General features: G+C 35.7%; 1 protein-coding gene across 1 annotated transcript in view; it reads right to left on the reverse strand.

Moving 5' to 3' along the window:
- LOC135089297 (alpha-catulin-like) overlaps positions 1–7500 on the reverse strand; it is a 132080-nt gene that overhangs the window by 42497 nt on the left and 82083 nt on the right.

The raw sequence follows: 7500 nt of genomic DNA on the forward strand, positions 1-7500 counted from the left end.
TTAGTAAATGACCTGGTTAGTCAATTCATTAATAAGTTGGTTTATGTTCGGCATACTTAGTATTATTTATCTAAACTGAATTAGATAAGGTTGCTAGGATTAGGTTTAGTTAAATATGCAGATGGTTAATTCATCAACCAGTTAATTAGTTAATTGGTTAGTTTACTGATCAGTTACTAAGTTGACTACTAACGTTAGGATAAGTTTGTTAAGTACCTTGGTTAGTTGGTTATTTAGTTTATTAGTCAGTCAGTTATTGATTGGGTGACTGAATGAATGATTGATCGCAGGACTGACTGACTCACTGACTGACTCACTGACTGACTCACTGACTGACTGACTCACTGACTCACACACTCACTGACTCACTGACTCACTGACTCACACACTCACTGACTAACTGACTGAATGAATGATCGAATGACTGCCTGACTGATGGACGGACACAAATTTTTGGTATATACCGAAACGAGATAACATAGCGCCGTAAAGGAAAATATTTAAAATCATCTACATAAACTTTAAAACCCCTAAAAACTGAAGTACCTCTTGAAACTAAGGATACACTTACACCTAAAAAGGTAGAAAACAAAATCCAGAAAACTTAAGAAAATAATAGAGTGACTGACTGACTGACTGACTGACTGACTGACTAACTGAGCGATGGACGGAGGGAGAAAATGAATGAAGGATGGAGGAACTAGGAGATAGGAAGGGAGGGAGGGAATGGAGGGAGTGAAAAGGGAGATAATGAAGGAGATAATGAAGGGAGAAAGATTAATGGAGCAGGAAATTATGAGGTTAAGATAAAGAGTTTAATGAAGTAATGGAGGAGTGAATGAGTGAATGAGTGAATGAGTGTGAATAATGAAGTATGGAAATGAGAGAGAGAGAGAGAGAGAGAGAGAGAGAGAGAGAGAGAGAGAGAGAGAGAGAGAGAGAGAGAGAGAGAGAGAGAGAGAGAGAGAGAGAGAGAGAGAGAGAGAGAGAGATTAATTTTCATAACAGGATATTACCTCTTCGTTATGCAAATCAATTCTAGTTTGAACGAAAGAGGTGTGAAGAGAAAAATGAATAAACGAGAAAACAGAAGAAATAAAAAAAACGGGGAAAGAAAGGAAGAGAAAAGAATGAGAGAGAGAGAGAGAGAGAGAGAGAGAGAGAGAGAGAGAGAGAGAGAGAGAGAGAGAGAGAGAGAGAGAGAGAGAGAGAGAGAGAGAGAGAGAGAAATGAAAAACTGAAACCAAAGTGGAAAAAAAATTAAATATGAAATAAATGAACCAAAAGAAAATGAATGAATATGTGAATGAAAGAAGGATGAAAGGAAGAGAAAAGGAAAAAAATAAGAAAAGAAGAAAGGAAAGAAGAAAAACATGAGAGAAACGAATAGGAAACAAAAGCAGGATATAAGATATTAGTGAAAGGATGAGGAAAGGAAGGAAATAACAAAGGAATGAGTAAATGAAGAAAAAGGGAAGCAGAAAAAATAAGAAAATGGTAAATAAAGAAAGAGAAACTGACAAACAAAATATGAAAAAAAAGAACACCAAACAATTAACCAGAAAAAAATAACAAAAAAACAAGAAAAAAAAATTGACGAAAGAGAAACAGAAAAACAAAACAAAAAATAACAAAAAAATACGAAGAATGAAAGAAGAAAAGAAAGAAGGAGACGAAGGAAATAAAATCCTGCCAAAATCACTAAACTCCCTCCATCCAATCCCCTCCCCCTTGAGCAAGATGCCAGCCCCCCTCCAACCCCGCCCCCTAACCCGGCTCTCTTTCTCCCCACGCACTCCCATAATGCACTAACGTCACTCTGTTTCCCGGAATTCAGCTGTTCCCTCCATCCCCAGACACACACACACACACACACACACACACACACACACACACACACTTAGATAGATGAAACTAATGCACAAAATAAATAAAGTATAAGAGAAGGAATATGTATAGATAAAATATATAGACAGATAGATAGATAGATAGATAGATAGATAGATAGATAGATAGATAGATAAATGGATTCACTGATAGATTGATTTATAGATAAACAAATGGACAGATAGATACATGAATAAACAGATAGACATACATACATACATACATACATACATATATACAGCCAGACAGACAGACAGATAAATAGACAGATATATAAACAAATAAATAAATGAATGGATGAAATTAGATAGATAAACAAAGAGTGATAAATAAATAGAGATAGAGTGATAGATAGATAAATTGACTGATAGATAGATAAATAGAGATAAAAAGTACTAAAGAAACGAAGATAAACAACAATAAAAAAATCATGACAAAACAAGGCAAAAATATAAATAGAGAAAAAAACCACAAACAAAAAGGAAAAAGAAAACGAAAACAAACAGCCAAAAAACAAACAAACAAACAAACAAAAAAAACCATAATAACAAAACAAGACAGAAAAGAATGGAAAGTGAAAAATAGATGAAAAGAAAAGAAAAGAACCAGACAAGAAATTTTAATGTTTCCAAATCATGTTACAGACTCGAATTCCTGATTAAAATTCTCTCTCTCTCTCTCTCTCTCTCTCTCTCTCTCTCTCTCTCTCTCTCTCTCTCTCTCTCTCTCTCTCTCTCTCTCTCTCTCTCTCTCATGAAGATTCACCAGAACAAGGAAGGAAGTGGAGGAGAGGGAAAAAAGAACAAAAGAAGACATAATAGGAAAAAAAGGAAAAAAAAAATAAGGGAAATTAAAAAGAGGTTTTCCTTTGTCTTAATTCCTGGAAAATAATGAAAAGAAAGGAAGAAAAAAGAGGAGGAGGAGAAGGAGGAGGAGGAGGAGGAGGAGGAGGAGGAGGAGGAGGAGGAGGAGAGGAAAGAAATAAAAAAAGAAAAAGACAAGACAGGAAGAGGATGACGAAGATAAAACTGAAGGAAGAGGAGTAGAGGAAAAGGAAGACGAAAGGAAACAAAGATAATAATGATAGATAAGATGAGATAAAAAGAGGAAAGCAGACAGAAAGAAGAGGAAGAAGAGCAGAGAGACAAGAAGAAAATAAAAAAAAGAGAAGATAAGCAAAAATAGTAGAGGGAGAAGAAGAAGAGAAGAAGAGAATTAGAATAAAACTAAAAATATAAGAAAACTATAAGAAAATGAAGAGAAAAGAAGAAAAGCAGAAAAAGAAAAAAAGAGAAAATAAACAGAAGGAAAAACAAACAAACAAACAAGGATAAGACAATTCACACCACATAAAAAAAGAAACATAAAAAAATGAAAAAAACGAAGGAAAAGACAGAAAAATAAAGAGAAAATAAAAAAGAAAGACGAGAAGGAAGAAAAGGAAAAAAAAATGAAAAAAAAACAGCAAAGATAGTTCACACATCAAGGAAAAAAACACGAAAGAAAAAAACGTACAGGAAAAATAAAATAAAAAGATAAAAGAAGAGGAAAAAAAAAAAAAAAAACAGATAAGCATATTTCCTGCAACTGCCATCCTCCATTAAGCATTTGGCAACTCTGCAGGACCTTGACGAAGAGAAAGAAAACGGAGTGTGAGGGAGAGGAAGAAAACGGGAAGAGGGCGTGAAGGAAAATGGTGATGTTTATGTTGGCAACCCTGTCAGCATTTCAACAGGTTGGTAATCCTGCCTCAACAAAGGAGTGAGAGAGAGAGAGAGAGAGAGAGAGAGAGAGAGAGAGAGAGAGAGAGAGAGAGAGAGAGAGAGAGAGAGAGAGAGAGAGAGAGAGAGAGAGAGAGAGAGAGAGAGGACAAAAATGAGGAAGAAAATTAATTATGAAAAGAGGAAGAGAAAGAAAAACAAGAGAAGGAGGAAAAAGAAGAAAGGAGAGGAGAGAGAGAGAAAAAAAAAAAGAGAGGGAGACAGGAGGAGGAGGAGGAGGAGGACAAAACAAACAATGAGGAGAGGAGGAAATGAAGGGATACCGGAGAGAGAGAGAGAGAGAGAGAGAGAGAGAGAGAGAGAGAGAGAGAGAGAGAGAGAGAGAGAGAGAGAGAGAGAGAGAGAGAGAGAGAGAGAGAGAGAGAGAGATTACTAACTTTACGATTTGCTAAACTCACTCTCGGAAAACATAAAACCTTGCAAATGTTGAACACAAACACTTTTCTCTCTTTCTTTCTTTCGATTAAATAAAAGTGAAAAGAAAAAAAAAGATAGTGTGTGAAAATGTTACTGAGAATTGTGATAAGGAGAGGAATAACGGAGGAGGAGGAGGAGGAGGAGGAGGAGGAAGAGGAGGAGGAGGAGGAGGAGGAGGAGGAGGAGGAAGTAAACAAAGAAATTAAAATATTGATAACAGAATACAAGAAGAAAACGAAAACAAACAAACAAACAAACAAACAACAACAACAACAACAACAACAACAACAACAACAACAACAACAACAACAACAACAACAGCAACAACAACAACAACAACAACAACAACTAGTAATAATAATAATAATAATAATAATAATAATAATAATAATAATAATAATAATAATAATAATAATAATAATAATAATAACAAAAATAATAATAATAATAATAATAATGAGGAAGAAGAAGAAGAAGAAGAAGAAGGAAAAGAATAATAATATAAAAGAAGGTAAAGAGATAAGAAAGGGAAGAAGGGAAGAGTGGAGAAGAAGGGAAAAGTAAAGAAAAGAGAGTAAGAAAGGGATAAAAGAGAGAGAAAAGAAAAGAAAAGAAAGAAAGAAAGAAGAAAGGAGAGAAAAATGATGGAGGAAGGGAGGAAAGAAGGGAAGGAGGGAAGAGGAGAGGGGAAGGAGGAAAGGAGTGATGGGAAGGAGGAAAGGAGGGAAAGAGGAAAGAAGGAAAAAAAGTCCTCTATTAGCAGAAATTGTTTTCCTCTCTTCAAGTTAAGTCCCTTGTTTCCTTCTTCCTACTTTTCTTGTTTCCCTCTTAATCTTTCACCTTCTCTCCTTTTCTTCTTTCTCAATCTTTACACCCTTTTCTTATACTTTTCTTTGTTTCCTTCTTTTTTTGCACATTCTCTCTCTCTCTCTCTCTCTCTCTCTCTCTCTCTCTCTCTCTCTCTCTCTCTCTGTATATATTTTATGTTCTTATTTTCGTTCTTTCTTTTCCTGTATCTGATATTTCGTTCTTTCCATCCTTCCTTCCTTCTTTCCTTTCTTCCTTTCTTTCTTTGTAATGTATATTTTGTATTACTCTCTCTCTCTCTCTCTCTCTCTCTCTCTCTCTCTCTGTCACATCAAGCAATGCAAAAACCTCATTGGCTATTCAGGTGACAAGCTTTGGACCAATCACAACGCGAGGTGAGTTGCCAAATACTGCTAAGTGAATGTAAAATCTGACATAAAGAAGCATTTTGTCCTTAATTTAATGAGAGTGTCGCTCTTAATGAATGAGGGTGATGTATATGATCGAGTAGGAGTGAAAAAAATGTTAATGTGTTGAATAAATGGTGCTATTTGTATGGATTCTGTTTGTGTGTTGTATTGTTTATTTGTATTTTTGTCTATTCCTTTATTTGTGTTCTCTTTAAATTGCTACCTTCGTTTATTTGTCATTTTTTTTTCTCTTTTAGTTTTTATTCTTTTATTTGGTTTATTTTCTTCATTTATTTGTGTGTTTTTCTTCATATTCTAGTTGGTGTATTATCAATGTTTTCTTGAATTCATTACGTCTGCTTGTGTGTTTGTCTGTTAATCTATTTTGTTTTGTAATTTGTTGTGTTATTAATGTTTTATTTGATCTGTTATGTTCATTTATTTCATATATTTTTTTTGTAGTTATATATATAATTGTTTCTTTATATCAATTCACATTCGCTTTTTTCAATACTCTTTTTATTTATCTGCTAGTTAGGTTAGTTATTCATCTATTTTATTTTTACCCTACATATTATTTTATTAGTTATTTTCTCTTAGCCAAATAACTTCATGACATTAAATCTTTCTATTTTTTCCGCCTTCATTATTTATCAAAGTTATTTATGTTAGTTTTCATTTTATTTATCTTCGTCCCTGCTATCATACCTGTTTACTCTTGTCTTCGTTGTTTATCTCCATTTCTCGAAGCGTAAATATGTAATTTTTTACGATATACTAAATAAACGGTGAAAGAGTTGTGCTTTTAGGAACTGTAATCAAATAAAACAATTGGACTAGATAAGGTGTGTGTGTGTGTGTGTGTGTGTGTGTGTGTGTGTGTGTGTGTGTGTGTGTGTGTGTGTGTGTGTGTGTGTGTGTGTGTTCGTGCGTTACTTTACCTATGATTGCTCTTGGAATCCTTTTGCTTTTAAATTTTAGTGCCTCGCTTTTGTAAAATAGGTAGACACATCACATCTCTCTCTCTCTCTCTCTCTCTCTCTCTCTCTCTCTAGAAAAAAAAAAAAAAAGACGTGTCATCCCAAACTACATACCTATTCTTCATCCTTCTCTTCCTCCTCCTCCTCCTCCTCCTCTTTCTCCTTTTCCTCTTCCTCCTCTTCCTCCTCCTTAGGTCATCTTGAAAAGCTCTTCACTCTTACCCTTCAGACCAACTCAACTTTTTCACTTCCTCCCCTACTCTCTCTCTCTCTCTCTCTCTCTCTCTCTCTCTCTCTCTCTCTCTCTCTCTCTCTCTCTCTCTCTCTCTCTCTCTGTGCTTTCCCTCTCCACAAATATATTTTCTCTCAGCACTGTCACATGGTATAAAGTCTCTCTCTCTCTCTCTCTCTCTCTCTCTCTCTCTCTCTCTCTCTCTCTCTCTCTCTCTCTCTCTCTCTCTCTCTCTCTCTCTCTCTCGTGACGGCTCAATCCATCTTTATCCGGCAGCCATTATTCGTTAATCCCAATTCTTTGTTCTGTTATTCACTCGTTATGTCCAGAGAGAGAGAGAGAGAGAGAGAGAGAGAGAGAGAGAGAGAGAGAGAGAGAGAGAGAGAGAGAGAGAGAGAGAGAGAGAGACGGGAAGACAGACAGACAGATAGATAGACAGATAGACAGACAAAGAGATAGAGTAACAGACGGAAAGGTGAAAATACGTACAGACATACATACATACATACATACATACGTACAGACATACATACATACATACATACATACGGAGAAACAAACAAATACACACGGAAAGACAAAAAGATTGATAGCAGCAGCAACACACACACATACACACACACACACACACACACACACACACACACACACACACACACACACACACACAGATAGGGACCATTGCCAAAACAAAAGCCATTATACCCGCCACAAGACAAATAGTTCCGGCTCTTCCAATAGACAGCGACAGTCGATACAGAGTGAACTGCTGTCTGTCTGTCTGTATGTATGTCTTTTTTCTAGGAGAGGCACCGGCCAAGGGAAACAAAATTTATAAGGAAAAAAAGGCCCACTGAGAAAATAGAAAGGCATACTAAAGAAATAGCCTGTCTGTCTGTCTGTCTGTCTGTCTGTCTGTCTGTCTGTCTGTCTGTCTGTTCATCCACGTGACAGAAGAGTAGACAAAGATGGAGATAAACAGGACA

Source organism: Scylla paramamosain, chromosome 32 (genome assembly GCF_035594125.1).
Source record: "Scylla paramamosain isolate STU-SP2022 chromosome 32, ASM3559412v1, whole genome shotgun sequence".
NCBI classification, from domain to species: Eukaryota; Metazoa; Arthropoda; class Malacostraca; order Decapoda; family Portunidae; genus Scylla; species Scylla paramamosain.